The 16,172-nt window shown below is 38.0% G+C and overlaps 1 long non-coding RNA gene across 1 annotated transcript in view; it reads right to left on the bottom strand.

Moving 5' to 3' along the window:
* Positions 1-8,827: 8,827 nt before the first annotated feature.
* Positions 8,828-16,172, bottom strand: part of LOC141513235 (uncharacterized) — a 39,725-nt gene continuing 32,380 nt past the window's right edge. Inside the window, exons 2-3 of the long non-coding RNA XR_012475744.1 lie at positions 15,612-15,823; positions 8,828-11,096 (exon numbers count right to left, since the gene is read on the bottom strand). This is a non-coding gene — a long non-coding RNA (uncharacterized LOC141513235). The remainder of the gene's footprint in view (positions 11,097-15,611; positions 15,824-16,172) is intronic.

The following is a 16,172-nucleotide window of genomic DNA, read 5'->3' on the forward strand; positions in this document are numbered from 1 at the left end:
TAACCATTGTCCTTTTAAAAATACTAGTTTATTATATTTTACTTGACAAAATGAATGATATTGAGAAAAATAACAAATATCCTGATATGAGAGAGGTTACATGTACATGGGCAATTTGAGCTACACAAAGTTTACTTAACTTAGAGTTCATATACTTCACAATTGAATGAAATAAGCATCTCAATGCATAACTCATCTGTGCTGTGAGTCTGTGTTTTTTCAACAGTGATGGGGGCAGATCTCACCCACATTGATGGTGCTGACTCAAATTTGACTTCCTTTGTGAATGTTTTGTTATGTGATCACTGTGCTATGTTTATTGTCAGCTGCAACAAATCTGTCATGTTGGCATCCCTTTTGATGACTTTGATTTAACTTTTTTTTTTTTAAGAGAATATTCTGGCCCTGGAGTCAAGAAGACCTGATTTCAAATCAGGTTTCAGATACTTATTAACCTTAATTATCTTTCCCCTTCTCCCCTCACCCTCCAATAAACAAACAAACAAACAAACAAACAAATAAATAAATAAATAAATAAAAAGGAAAGACTATGAGCCATGGGTTATAGGCAAAAGAGGATAACAAAAACAGTTCTTTTCAAAAAGTTTCCTTCAATTGTGAGCTTCCCTACACCATTTTGCTTACAGACCATTCATTATTTGATGGACCTAGGATGAGAGTGAATATGGAAGGGACTGGGTCTGAGACATAGACAGAGTGAAAACTAAAGAGATTCATTGCAGATTGAAAATCAGTTAATGCAATGTTCCTGGAATTCCTTTGAATTCAAAGAAAAATGTGACTATCTAGAAAAAGCCAAATAAGGTATTCATATATAACTATATATGACTATATCTATATCTATCTCTGAATGTGGCTGAAATGCATATACATATATGAATCTACATATATATGTATATACACATACAAATATATGAATGTGGTTATGAAGATTATCCTGAATTCATGGATAGCCTCCCTGTTTTCTCGTTTGATGAGATTTTATAGTTTTGGGAACATTTGAGAAGCTACATACTAGACACTACTGAAAATTATTCAACCCATATCAGGCAAAAGTATTCCAAGATTTCTGACTTTTGGTGAATCTGGCCCAGATCATCACCTACCAGGCTTTCTGAGACCTCCTACCAGTGGCTACAGATTCTATCTCCACTGTGTCTTTGGCATCCATCCTTTTCTTTCCACTCATATGACCTCATTACCTTGCTCTTAGATCATTCCAGTAGCTGTCTCACTGTTCTTGCCTCAAATTTCTTTCCTTTCTAATCCATTCTCTACTTGACTGCTAAAGTGATTTTTTGAAAGCATCCTTCCCTCCCCCTCCCCCCCATTAAATAAACTCTAGTGGTTCTTGATTATCTCCAGGATCAACCAATCAACCAAACACTCATTATGTGCCAAGTTGGTAAGAAGCTTGCTTTTGTTTGGCATGTAAAACCTTCCATAATGTGGGTCTAAATCCAACTCTGGGCTTATTTGCTTACCTGCCCTCATGAACTCTCCCATCCCAACAAACTGCTCTTATTGGTGTTCCTCACACATGGCCGCCAGCTCCTGTCCTGTCTCCATGACTTTGCACAGGCTGATCTCCTATGCATGCAATGCTCTCTCTCCTCATCACCACCTTTACTAATTTCCTTCAAGAAGGGTCTTTTCCTGATTCATTTTAGCTGTCAGTCCCTCCCGCTCCCAACTTATGTTGTGTTGGTTTTTTTAGCACAAATTTTCTCTCCCAGTAGATTGTAAGTAGGTTCCTTGAGGATAGGGATTGTTTCATTGTTTTCTCTGTATCACTAGGTCCTAGTACTCATTTGGCAATGAATAAATGTTTGTTGTTTGATTGATCAATCAATTCAGTGGTTTGATTCCTGTCCCACGGGGAACTCCCCAGAAGGCAGACACCTTCCAGATCCTTCTCCATTTCTCTGTCATAAATCCCCTCCTATCAGGAGCTCTTCCATCATGATGTATGGAAGCATCATGCACTTAGGACTCTCCAGAGAACATAAGGCTGGCCCCCAGGCACTCACTACACTACTTTAATGTGCCATTCTCAGAGAGGTGCCAGGAAGAGCTTACTAGTTGGTCCTGCCTAGGTTGCTGACTTTAGGAGAAAATGTGGGAGAGGAGCAGAGGGCTGTCTTTTTCCCTTTCAAATCAGCCCAGATGTTCTTCAGCATGGAGGGGAGAATGGAGAGGATCAAGGTTCTTCGTGCCTCATTAATTCCTTTTATTATGTGTAGACCTCTCCTGAGTCAGCCATCATGACTATGAAACTTCAGATCAATATCTCTTGAAGTGTGCACTAATGGTGAAAAGGAGTTATCATTAAACATTAATTGCCCAGCATAGGCTGGGCTCTTAATAGATTATAAGATAGATGGTTCTGGCCAAGATGCAGAGGGAGGCATGGACTGTCAGAACCCATCTGTTCAGTTTGACCAGCTTTCTGATGGATGACAATAGCCATATCTAGCTATAATGTAGATGATTTTAGAATACTGGGATACAAAGAGATCCTGCTATACAGAATTCACAGAACTCTGCCTCCAGTACAGTAAATTTTACTGAATATTTTGTTAATCATGTTTTGAAATACCACTTTCATTCCTGAATTTGGTCCTCCCCCACCCAGAGAGGTATCTCTTGTAGCAAAGAATTAAAAAAAAGAGAAACGACCATTTCAGTAAAACTAACCAACACAATGACAGCATTTGCAGTATTCCACAGTCATCATCACCCACGTTTGCAAGGAATGGAGGAATGTGTATTCTCCTATCTCTTCTTCAGAGATAAATTTACAAGTACATAGCATTCATTACTTGTAGTCACTGTGCATGTTCTTCTGAATCTGCTTGATTTACTTTGTACCAGATCATAGAAGACCTCTCAGTAAGTGAGATAGACTCATCTGAGAGTTGCAGTTTGAGAACAAGAAAGCAAGGGATAAAGAAAAAGCATTCTTGGAATAAGCCAGGTCATTCTTCAGATTGCATCATTTTTTAATAGGAGTTATATAATTATTACATTCATGTACCATAATTCATTTGGCCATTTGGCAAATGGACATTTATTTTGTTTTCTGTTCTTTGATACTACAAAAATGCTGCTATAAATATTTTGGCATATATATGAGTGTGTGTGTGTGTGTGTGTGTATGTTTTTTGGTTTCTGACTTTCAAGCATGGCACTTTAATGATAGTCTTTTTTTTTTTTTTTTTTTTGCAAGGCAATGGGGTTAAGTGGCTTGCCCAAGGCCACACAGCTAGGTAATTATTAAGTGTCTGAGGCTGGATTTGAACCCAGGTCCTCCTGACTCCAGGGCTGGTGCTCTATCCACTGCACCACCTAGCCACCCCAAGCATGGGCACTTTAACAAAATGTCTTATAGAAAAGTGTTAGGAAGTGATACAAAAGAAGATATGTCCTCTATTTTAATGATATATATGCTACTGGCCCAGATTATGGCTATAATTTTGAATCACTTGTATTGATTCCAAAATAAGATACTAGTAAAAATTTAAGTGCGAATAAAAATAATTTTGTGGTCTATCTATAATAGAACAGTCTTTTTATTAGAATTTTTAGTATGAGAAGAAATTGGACCTGGGAGATGAAGAGCTTATATTGTTGTTAGTGTTCATCCTTTTTTTTTTTCCTAAAGAAGACCAATGACATCACAAGATATGTCTTGATGTGCTGTAAATTAGATTTAAACAAGTTAGAGTTGAAGAAACTTGTCAGTCTCACTATCTCTTCCAGAATCACCGAAGTCCAATGACAAGACTGGTGATGGGCCAAGATGCAGTGAATGAAGCTGATGTCTTCAATGTCTGACCAAGCTCCAAGTGCTCAGTATTTAACCCTTAAGAACTCATTCATAGGGGCAGCTCGGTGGCACAGTGGATAGAGCACCGACTCTGGAGTCAGGAGTACCTGAGTTCAAATCCAGCCTCACACACACTTAATAATTACCTAGCTGTGTGGCCTTCGGGAAGTCACTTAACCCCATCTGCCTTACAAAAATTGAAGGAAAAAAAGAACTCATTTATGCTATGATCACTTTAATGGTGTGTGAAGGAGTAATATATGTTAACAAGTCATAAGTGTTTGAGTTGGGATTCAAATCTGAGTCTTCTGTCTTGAAATCTAATTCTCTTTTTACTGAACCATACTGCCACCCCCTATGTTTGGAGTGGGTTCTTTCTACCTTTTGAAATCCTCCTCCTTCAAGTTCCTATTTAGCTATCACTTCCTTCATTAAGGTTTACAGAGTCTCCTAGGCTGAAAATTATTTCTCCCCCCCTTTTTAGGTTTTTACAAGGCAAATGGAATTAAGTGGCTTGCCCAAGGCCACACAGCTAGGTAATTATTAAGTGTCTGAGGCTGGATTTGAACCCAGGTACTCCTGACTCCAGGGCTAGCGCTCTTACCTACTGCGCCACCTAACCGCCCCATATTTCTCCCCTTTTTCAAACTATCCTTCCTCTAGATCTCTTCTTTGCCTCTGTTACTCTCTACTTTTATCATACCTAACTTGTAAATGGTGGGCAGGGCCACAGAAAGAACTAGAATATAGTTATTAAAAGTCAAAAGGATTAAATATGGAAGATCATTTTCCTAGCAGCAAAAGAAGTCCTATTAAGGGGAGGTTAGGTGGCGCAGTGGATAGAGGACCAGCCCTGGAGTCAGGAGTACCTGGGTTCAAATGCAGCCTCAGACACTTAATAATTACCTAGCTGTGTGGCCTTGGCCAAGCCACTTAACCCCATTGCCTTGTAAAAACCTAAAAAAAAAAAGTCCTATTAGAGCTCTAGGAATCTTAGACCAGATGGAAATCCCAACTAGGTTGTTGTTTGGTCATATCCAACTCTATGACCTCATTTGACTTTTCTTGACAAAGGTACTGGAGCGGTTGGTCATTTCCTTCTCCAGGTCATTTTATAGATGAGGAAACTGAGGCAAACAGGCTGAAGTAACTTGTCCCTAGGGTCACACAGTAAAGATCTGCAGCCAGATTTGAATCAGGAAGATGAGTCTACCTGATTCCAGTCCTGTATTCGATCCATTGTGTCACCTGGTAGACTGTAGAAGGGAAGTCTCTACTTAGATTCCCATATGTCATAGTGAGGGCCAGAGTAGCTTAAATTCAAGAGTAAATAATCACTCAACATCCAGGGTCATCTCCAGTCATTCTGATTCATAGCTGGCCCCTGGACCCAGGTGACTCTGGAGGAGAAAGTGAGGCACAGTACCCTTCACTCAAATACAATTCACGTGCTTGTCATGGCATCACCTCCCTGATGTCATGGTCTTCTTCCAAAATGAAGGACAAACAACACTCAATAGTATTAAGGACCCATTATGGTCCAGGACTATGTTAACCACAAAAATGAATCAGTCCCTCTCCTGAAGGAGTTTTCTAATAAGGGAACAACATATATAGATATAAACACATATAGATATATATCTAGATTTATCTACATATGCACATACAGATATAAGTGCATCTACACACATTTACATACATGAATACACATATCCACAAATATAAGTGCATATATACACAGATCCAACCACACATAAACATACATATAGTTAAAAGTAGACATAGTTACACATATAAAAGTGCAGATATTCACACAGATACAGATAGACATGCAAATATAAGGACATAGATAAACCCATATAAGGACATATATACACATATACATACATACACAGATATAAGGATATACCACACACAAAATTAATAAAAAAATTAGTTTTGGGGAAGGGCTCTAGTTGCTGAGTGGAATCAGGAAAGGTTTCCTCTAGAAGCTGAAAACTAAGTCTTGAAGGAAACCAAATATTTCAAGAGACTAGGGGTTGGAAGTGAGTATACAATCCCGGGAGATAGAAGAGATCTTGTGTGCAGAATAGGTGGTAGGACAGTGTTGTTACATCATAAAGTCCATGGAAGGGAATGCTATATAGGAAAAGTAGGAACAGGGCTGGTGGTGAAGAGTTTTAGGAGTTAAACATTGGAATTATATTTAATAACAGGTAATAGGAAGTTATAGAAATTTATTCAGTTGGAGATGATGGAAATAACTTTGAGTCCTACATAGAGAAGGTCCAGTTGGTAAGAAATAACCATTGAGTGCTTTCTAGTCAATTATATATCCATGGAAGTAAACATTAGTTTATATAAAAAAAAAAAACCCTTTATTTAATGGATTTAATGGCAGGAGGGACATGGTGGAGGATCAAAATGAAACTTTTAATAACTTTTATAAATGTTGATTATTAACTTGTTCATTCTCATTGCTTCAGCCTTCTCCATTCTCACTTTTGTTGTAAGGTCCTCTATGAGACTTCATATTGTAAATTTTTTAAAATGTTGGCCTCAGAGAGCAGAGCACATCATTTAGTAGAGAAAATTTGTGGGTCATTTCTCTACCTGGGATATGGAATAGAGGGACTCTGGTAAGAAAGGAGCAATGGCAGCAGCTTGAAACCTGAAGGGAGGACCCCGGTGATCTGAGACCTGAGTTGAAGGGAGGTATAGGATACAATAACCAATGCAGACCACTGAGGAAGCAAAACAAGGAACATATTGCTTCATGTTTGGGGTTAGCATAATAGGTAATAAGAGGAAGAACTCAATGCCATGTAATAAAAGATTTTATAATAAGGAAACCTGGGAGGTGGAAGGGGGAAATATAGGAGATATAATAACAGAAGATATCAATGAGTTTGCTTTAAAAATAATTTTAATTTCTAAGCACTCTGAGGTTTGCAAAGAACTTTATAACTGTAAGTTCCTTTGATGCTCACAACCAGCCTTTATCTTAATTTTTCCCTATCAATTTAATAGGTATTATCCATATATATATGCATATATGGTGGGCCTATCTTGTGGACTTTTGTTCTCTCCAACCTTCGGTCGCCCATACCTAAACTAACCTGACAGGTTTGTGCTGAATGGTTTGACCAAGTTGGTCAAATTAACTGGTGGGTTGACACTTTCATATTATGAGTATCATTTAAAGAAAATGGGGGTGTTTAGTCTGGAGAAAACTGAGGAACACTGAGGAGGGGAGGCAATGAAATTTTTGTTGTTGTTGTTGAGTCATTTCAGGCTTGTCTCAATCTCTATGACCCCATTTGCCATCTTTCTTGGCAAAGATACTGGAGTAGTTTGCCATTTCCTTTTGCAATTTATTTTATAGAAGAAGAAACTGAGGCACAGGGTTAAGTGACTTGCCCAGGGTCACACAGATAGGAGGTATCTGAGACTGGATTTGAACTCTGAGTTTTCCTGACTTCAGACCCTGCATTTTATCCACTTTGCCACTCAGCAAGTATGTGAAGGGCTGTCTTGTTGAAGAAGAATTAGTCATGTTTTACTTGGTCCTAGAAGGAAGACAGAATTATAGGTAGATGTGGCAATGAAATAAATTTAAACTTATACACAGTAAACCTTTTTAATGTTTAGAGTTGTCCTAAAGAGAAAAGGGTTGCCTTAGGAGGTGTGATGAAGGTTTCTTCCCCTACTCCTTGGAGTTCTTCCAATTTATCCTGCATATCAATTTTTTTGTATATTATTATTATTTTAGGGGTTTTTTTTGCAAGGCAATGGGGTTAAGTGGCTTGCCCAAGGTCACACAGCTAGGTAGATTATTAAGTGTTTGAGATCAAATTTGAACTCAGGTCCTCCTGACTCCAGGGCTGGTGCTCTATCCACTGCGCCACCTAGCTGCCCCTTTTGTATATTATTTTATACATGGTTATTTCCAATAACATACATTTTTATCTCTGCCATTAGATGGTAAGCTCCTTGAGGGCAGAGACTGCTTTTTACTTTTCTTTGTAGTCATACTGCTTAGCACAGTGCCTGGACAGAGAAGTTGCTTAATAAATGTTCACTGACTGAATTCAACAAAAGTTGGATCCATTCATTGGATATGTAGAGATTTTTTTTGGGGGGGGAGGGCAGGGTATGGGTTGGACAAGATGATTGCTGAAATCTCAATATAGAGATTTGGTGATTCTGAATTAAGTCAGACTAAGAGAAACAGGAGAGAGTTTTTAAAAAAATATGTGTGGATGGGGGCTGCCTTGTTTTCCATTGATGGTCTGGAGAACATTCTCTGGCCAAGAGAAACTGGATTTTGCAAATTCTTGCTCCCTCCTTCTAAGGGTCCTGTTATTTTATCATATTACTGTACAACTTGAGGTCAGAGACTATTTGGATTTTGCCTTTGCATCCCCCCCCCCAGGACTATCAGAGTGCCTGCCTTTAATATAGCAGATGTATATTTACTATTTGCAATAATAATAGCTAGCTTTCAGATGTTTTACAAATATTATCCTATTTTACCCTTGTAAATTTCCTCTGAGGTAGTTGCTAGGATTATCCACATTTTAGATATAGGGTATCTGAGGCAGGCAGTCCTTAACTGACAAGGTTGAATAATGAATAAGTGTTTGGGGTGGGATTTCTTGCCTCCAAGTCTGGAGCTTTATAATTGTGCCAACTAGATGCCATACATATAACACAACAGTTCAATTAAAAACATCATAAATTCTAAGAGCTGGTCAGTCTAGTAGTTGTACAAACTAGACACACTTATTCAAACAATCAAGCTCCAAAGTCTCCGTATTTTAAAATCACTCCCTTCTACAATTTTAAAAGAAATATAATTTCACTAAGATTAGGAAGAAGGTGAAAAACAAGGTGCAAATTATTTTAGTAAATATTCTAAAGGATTATTTATTAAATTATTAAATTCACAATCACTTGGAATTATATTTGCTAAGATTTCAAAACATGTTGAGTCATCAAAATGCAATTAAATATATTACTTTCCTTCTACCTACTCATGTCATTAAATAGATCAATCAAATGTGATAAAAATAGTTGCTCAAGCCTTTTTAAAATCTGTTTTTAAATGAATTGCCTTAACTCTACATTATTTAGAGACAAGTATGCTTAGTCACTAATGATGACATCTCTTTGATTGAAACACAATGGATTCTGGAACTTTATCTAAACAGGATGATCTCCTGTCATATGAAAAGCCACATGATTTTGATCTGGACATTGACCCTCATGCACTAAATGTTGCTATGTTGGAAATGCATGTGTAAGTGCTATGGTGAGGAAAGATGCATAATATGACATATAATATAAGGGCTATTCCTTCTGCTCTATTCAAGATTCACTTTTTTTCTTTTTTGGACTTAGGATGCTCCCAGGAAATTTGCATATATAGTCACTGTGAGTGGAAAACTATCCTTGAAGGGTTTTCTGTCCCTTGATGTTATAATCTAAATAAGGAAAATATTATTATTCCCATAATACAGTCTAGATAGCAGAAGTTCTAGAAAGCAAAGGGATTTGTCTGATATTAGGAAGTAGTAGGTACCAGAACTGGAACTAGGACTTGGGTCTTTTGACACCTACCACCAGGGCTCTTTCCACTGACTATATCATGATATCTTCAAATGAGAAAAGAGGATAAAAGGGTGATGTAAGAATGATGACAGAGGGATGGCTAGATGGCATAGTGGTTAAAGCACAGGCCCTTGGAGTCAGGAGTACCCAGGTTCAAATCCGGTCTCAGACACTTAATAATTACCTAGCTGTGTGGCCTTGGGCAAGCCACTTAACCCCATTTGCCTTGCAAAAACCTAAAAAAAATCAAAACAACAACAACAAAAAGAATGATGACAGAGCAATGCAACCCCAATTATTAAAATGAAAGATTAAATACACTAAGGGGTCAGAGGGCATGGAGGGCATAGGCTAAGGAAAATGAAGAGGTGTAGACAGATTTAATTTGATGATAATGCAGCAATCTAACAATCAAACCCAATTCAACATCTGGAATTTCAAAAAAACAACAACCCCAAAACCAAACCCAAATAATTAAAACTTGGTAGTCAGTTGATTTCTCCCTGTTTCTTTTCCTCCTGCTATTTTTTTTTCTTTTAAATGTGGAAGTTTTCCTCCATAAATATCTCCTGATTGGTTGCAGCAAGCTAGCTCTCACACCTAGCCCCTAGGAGTATAGTACCCAGGATCACAGCATTGAAAGGGGCCTTTGGGATTCATCTGGTTCAACTTCATTATGGTACAACTGAGGTCTAAAAAGATGAAGTGATTCACCCAAGTTCATGCAGTTATTTTTGGAGCAGAGCAAAGATTTAAAACCAGATCTTCTGACTGAATCCAACTCACTTTCCATTACCCTGTAGTTACCTCCTCTAGCTCTCTGAGGGTAGGGGACACCTAGGAGCAAAGGGGGGAAGGTGGGAAAGACATTTGGAACCAACAGAATTAGTCACTACCCTAAAACGTAATAATTCATTGATCAAATATTCATTAAGTATTGTTGTTCAGTTGTTTCAGTTGAATCCAATTCTTTATGACCCCATTTGGGCTTTTCTTGGCAAAGATACTGGAGTGGTTTGCCATTTCCTTCTACTATACTCCAATCCTGTGAGACATGTAATGTTGTATACAAGAAAAGTTATTACCTAAAGTATCACCATAATTTAGCTGGCATCTTACTAACAGACCACAGGAATCATGTTGAAATAGTGAAATATTTAATTGAGATAGAATTATGAAACAACACAATAGAAAAAATGTCTCGACATTAATTTCCAAATAAGCAAAAGCTCATTTCTGATTCTTATCAAAGTAACATGGGAAAGCAATTTATCCAGGGAGGAGAGCTTTTTTGGCAAGACCATTTTTTCTCTCTGTAGTATTAGAACAAGGCAGGTGGAAGTCTCTAAAGCAGGTATTTTTGGCCTTGAAGATTAAGTCTGTTGGTGTTAAGATGGTTTGGTTCATCTCTTCCTCTGGGTAGCTATTCTTGGTAGGTTCTCTCCTTGTTCCATAGGGTCTCAGAAACAAACCAGGAGTCTTGGGTTCCTGGACCCTGACAACACAATCACAGACAGCCCCTCACTCAAACCTTATGGACTTGCTTCTTTTTTTCTTCTCTCATCAAGCCATGACCGATACTCCAGTGCCACAGATACAAAATCTGATGAGAAAGAGCAATTGCTCTCTGGGCCTAAAAAAAAAAAAATGAAGTTTCTTTCCTACCTGGGCCATAATTGTTGAATAATTACTAGACAATTCAGTGTTATTCTGTATTGACTTAAAAATAAAAGGAGTGTGGAAAAGGGAGAGGTCAGTGAAGGCTTGAATGGGGGAAAGGTTTCCTGCAGGAAGGGGGCCTTGAATTAAGGACTCAAAAGATGAACAGGATTTGGTAATGCAAAGGAGAAGAGGGAGGCTATTCCAGACAAGAGGCTTAATTTGACTAAAGTCAGAGATGAAAATAAGCATGCCCCAAAAACTGAGTGTGAGTGTGTATGTGTGATATGAAGAGTCCACACAGTATACGAGAAACACTACTGGATTTGGAATAAGAAGAAATGGGTTTAAAGTCAATGTCTTGGGGGTGGCTAGGTGGCACAGTGGATAGAGTATTGGCCCTGAAGTCAGGAGTACCTGAGTTCAAATCTGGCCTCAGACACTTAATAATTACCTAGTTGTGTGGCTTTGGGCAAGCCACTTAACCCCACTGCTTGCAAAAATCTAAAAAAAAAAAATAATAAAGTCAACGTCTGTTGTGGATAACAGGGTTGGGAGGAAGGTCAGCATAATGAAAACATTTTAATTAGATTAGTTTGAAAGGGGATGGATTAGAGGTGTGAATTTATCTCAATAAAAGAGTAACAATTAAAAAAAATTCTTTTCAGTTTCAAATTCTCTTCCTTACTCCACCCCCTTATTGAGAGTGCAAGAAATAGGAGGCCAATTATACATTTAATTTATGTAAAACATATTTTCACATTAGCCATATTCTGAAAGGGAAAAAAATGCTTTAATTTGCACTGAATCCATCAATATGATGGATGCATTTTACATTATGAGTCCTTTAGTGTTGTGGCGAATCACTGTATTGACCAGAGTTAATAAGTCATTGTTGATTAGCTTCAGTATATTGCTGTTATTATATAGATTGTTTTCCTGGTTCTGCTCCCTTCACTTTGTACCATATAAGTTTTCTAAGGTTTTTATGAAACCATTGAGGGGTATCAATTTGAATTGGTGCGATTTCTTTGTGTTCTCAGGATTAAATTAAATTAAATCCTCAGGATTAACTGAGCAGTGCCCCCCCCCTTAAATTTCTGCTTTTGTTGCAATTGTCTCTTCAAATGAGTGATTCTGTGGTAAATTATTATTCATAAAAGGAAGGAGGAAGGAAAACAAAAACAACTGCACAAAACTTACATTACATATTCAAGTGAAATTCACTGAAAAAATTCTATGGATTTCAAGCTTTCCCCTTGCATATGTGAAAAGTTTTATCTCTGATGTGTATTAAAGATGCTTGCTCATTCCCATGTGTAATAAGACAATTAGTGGGGAAAGGCTGGGGGAATAACACCTCAGAAGATCTGCATGGTTTTGTCTTCCCAAACACCATGCCTCCTGAATGGATAACCTGGTAGCCCACTCCCCAATTCTTCCTTCCATTAGATTGCAAGCTCTTTCAGGAGGGGCTATGTTTCTTTTTTTTATTTGAATCCCCAGTGCTTAATAAAGTGCCTGGACTATATAGTAGGCATTTAATTAGTATTTGTTGAATTGAATTATCTTTTACTTCAGCTCCCAATCTACCCTTATGAGCTCTAAACACAGTTGTTAGGATAAAAGGGTAGAGAAAGCTAAGGGGAAGAATGAATGACTTCATCCTATGGCTAGTTCTCATAGCCACAGGAATCTGCTCTTGGGGCTTTGGCTGGATGGACTGTGAGCAACTCTCCCCTGGGTCCACACAAAGAGACAAAATTCGTGATCTGAATTTAGGAGTAAACTCTTAACTCTCTTAAGCCAAACTTCAGACTCTAAAGTGGGGGAGAGGACAATGATTGTTCATATTGACTGGGGGCTTTTTGTTAAGTACTTCCTACTGGAAGGTCTGGCATCTATAAAGTGGGCCAGTGGAAAACTGCTCAGGATTAGACCTGACCCCAACAGAGATGTGGAAATTCCTTGAGGGCAGGCATGATTTCTTATTATCTTTGTCCCTCCAGAGCTTTGGATGTAGGAGGCAGCTAAAAAAAAGTTGCGTGGTTCAAGTGGGAGAGGTTTAAGTCAGCAAGACCATCTTGGAGGCCAGAGCAATAATTGAAGAGATGGGGGATGAGAGGGCTAGACAAATGTGGTAGCAGTGGCAGAGAGGAGATGAGAGAGAGAGAGAGAGAGAGAGAGAGAGAGAGAGAGAGAGAGAGAGAGAGAGAGAGAGAGAGAAGCCTGGAAAAGGTAGTAGCAGATGACCAACCAGTTGTGTAGAGATCCTGAGAAATGTTAGAGAGGCACAGAGACAATGACAGCTAGTCATATGGAATTCTGGGCCAGATGAAGTGAAAACTCCCTCATCAGTGGCTGAGACCAGATAGTTGGGAATGGAGTAGAGGGAAGATAGGAAATAAGAGGAAAAGAAGAATTAATGGGCTCTGACAACTAACTATTAGTATAACAATAACAATAATAATAGTTGTCCTTTCTTGAAGAAGAACATGACATCAGGGAGGTTGTTGTCATGACAAGCACATGGATTGGGATAAATGTGAGGAGGGTTGTATTAAGTTGTATTAAGTCACCAGCCTCACTTTCTCCTCCAGGGGGTCCTCTGGGTCAGATATGAATTGAAATGACTGGAGATGGCCCTGGATGAGAGACAGTCAGGGTTAAATGACTTGCCCAAGGTCACTTAATAATTGTCCAAGGGTGGATTTGAACTCCCATCCTCCTGACTGCAAGGCCAGTGCCCTATCCACTGCACCAACTAGCTGCCCAACTGTTAGTATAGGCAATAAAAGAGTAGTTTGATAAAACTAATGTGCTTCCCCTAAGTACTTTGCTTAGGGTCAGGGAAGGGTTAGGATACTAAGAGATTGGGTGGACTGTCCTGAAAGGCTTATGTGTTTTGTTCTTCTCCCTAGCTCTCTCATTTGGTCTTTGGAAATTCTTACTATGATATGAAAAAAAGCAGGTTTCAGATGAAGAAATTAAAGCTATCTATAGACATGAAAAAATGCTCTCTCAGTATTAATTACAGAAATGCAAATTAAAACTCTGAGGAATCACCTCACACCTCAGATTGGCTAATATGACAGAAAAGGGAAATGATGAATGTTGGAGGGGATGTGGGAAAAATGGGACACTAATGGAGGAGTTATGAACTGATCCAATCATTCTGGAAAGAAATCTGAAACTAGTAATACTGTGTATATCTTTTGATCCAGCAATACCATTACTAGGTCTGTATCCCAAGAGATCAAAAAAAAGGGAAAAACCCACATGCATAAAAATATTCATAGCAACCTTATTTGTGGTAGCAAAAAATTGGAAAATGAAGGGACACCATCAATTGGAGAATAGCTGAACAAGCTTTGGTATATGTATGTAATGGAATGTTATTGTACTATAGAAAATGACCAGGCTGATTTTAGAAAACTCTGGAAAGATTTACATGAACTGATACCCAGTGAAGTGATCAGAACCAGCAGAACACTGTACATATTAACAGCAACATTATGTGATGATCGACTTAGCTCTTCCCAGTAACACAAAAGCCAAAGACAATTCTAAAAGATTTGTGATGGAAAATAACCAACCACACCAAGAGAAAGAACTATGAAATTAGAATGCAGATTATTTTCACTTTTTAAAACTTGTTTTTTGCTTTTTCTTTCTTGTGATTTTCTGTTTTTGTTCTGATACATCCTTCACAACATAAATATGTTAACTAAGTATGTCCCATAACTAAGAACACAATTGTGCATATAAAACTATATCAGATTACTTGCTATCCTGGGGAAAGGAGGAGTGGGAGGAAGAAAATACAAATACGAACATTGAAGGGCAGCTAGGTGGCACATTGGATAGAGTACTGACCCGGAATCAGAAGGACCTGAGTTCAAATTTGACCTGAAGAGATGTGTGACTTTGGGCAAGTCACTTAACCCCACTGATGCAACCCCCCCCCCCAAAAAAAAGAATATTGAAAATTATCTTTACATGTAACTGGAAAAACAACCAAATAAATAAATAAATAAAAATTCTTATTAGTTAAATTACTTGGATTATTTAAATTTATGGTTCACTCAGTTCCTCAGTACAGAGATAGGAAGAACCAAAGAGACTTAGTAGATAAGCAGTAAATGAAGAAAATGTGAAGAATTCAGAAAATTAGGAGAAGATAGAGGCAGCATGATATAGTAGATAGGGAATTCTATCTTGATACTTGATAGTTGGGTGAGCCTGGTTAAGATGCTTGCTCCTCTGAGCCTCAGTTTCCTTATCTGCAAAATGAAGGATTTAATGGCCTCTAAGGTCTCTTACAGTTCTAAATCTATTTGGTTGATGCTGATTGATATGAGCAAAACCAGGAGAACAATAGATGACCAGAATAATGTAAATGGAATGAACTAAAGGATGAGAAAACATTGTGTAATTATAATAAACAATGTAGACAATAGAAAAAAAAGAGATGAGAAAATGTACCTACCTTTCTTTTTTTTCTTTTTTTTCTTTTTTGCTTTGCAGAGAGGTAGGGTAGTATGGAAGTGGAATGTTGTGTAGACAGGGCTTCCTAAAAGTCTTACTGCCGTTGTAAGTTTCTAAAGCTTAAAACTGCAATAAAACTTTTGGGACACCCTGTACCATTAGGTGCAGCTGAAATTTTCTTCTCTTCTTTTTTCTTCTTTGTTACAGGGTTTTCTGGGTAGCAGGGAGGGATATATTTAGAAATGCAGTTAACAACAAAAAATGAAAGCTGTCAATAAAATTTAAAAAAAATAGCAAATGAAGGAAAAACCATAGGAAGTAATAGATAGAAAGTGCTGGATGTGGAATTGGGAAGATCTGGGGGAGGGGAGACATCTGACCCGGGGCAAGTTATTTAACTTCTATGGTTCTCAATTTCTTCATCTGAAAATCAGGGAATTGGATCTGATGACCTGTAAGGTTCTTTCTAGCTCTCTATTTATAATTCTATGCCATTAGTCAGGTAATAAATGTTTATTGAGTGCCTCTGACTAGCTGTGTTGACCTTGGACAAGTCACTTAC

Source organism: Macrotis lagotis, chromosome 2, assembly GCF_037893015.1.
Source record: "Macrotis lagotis isolate mMagLag1 chromosome 2, bilby.v1.9.chrom.fasta, whole genome shotgun sequence".
NCBI lineage: Eukaryota > Metazoa > Chordata > Mammalia > Peramelemorphia > Peramelidae > Macrotis > Macrotis lagotis.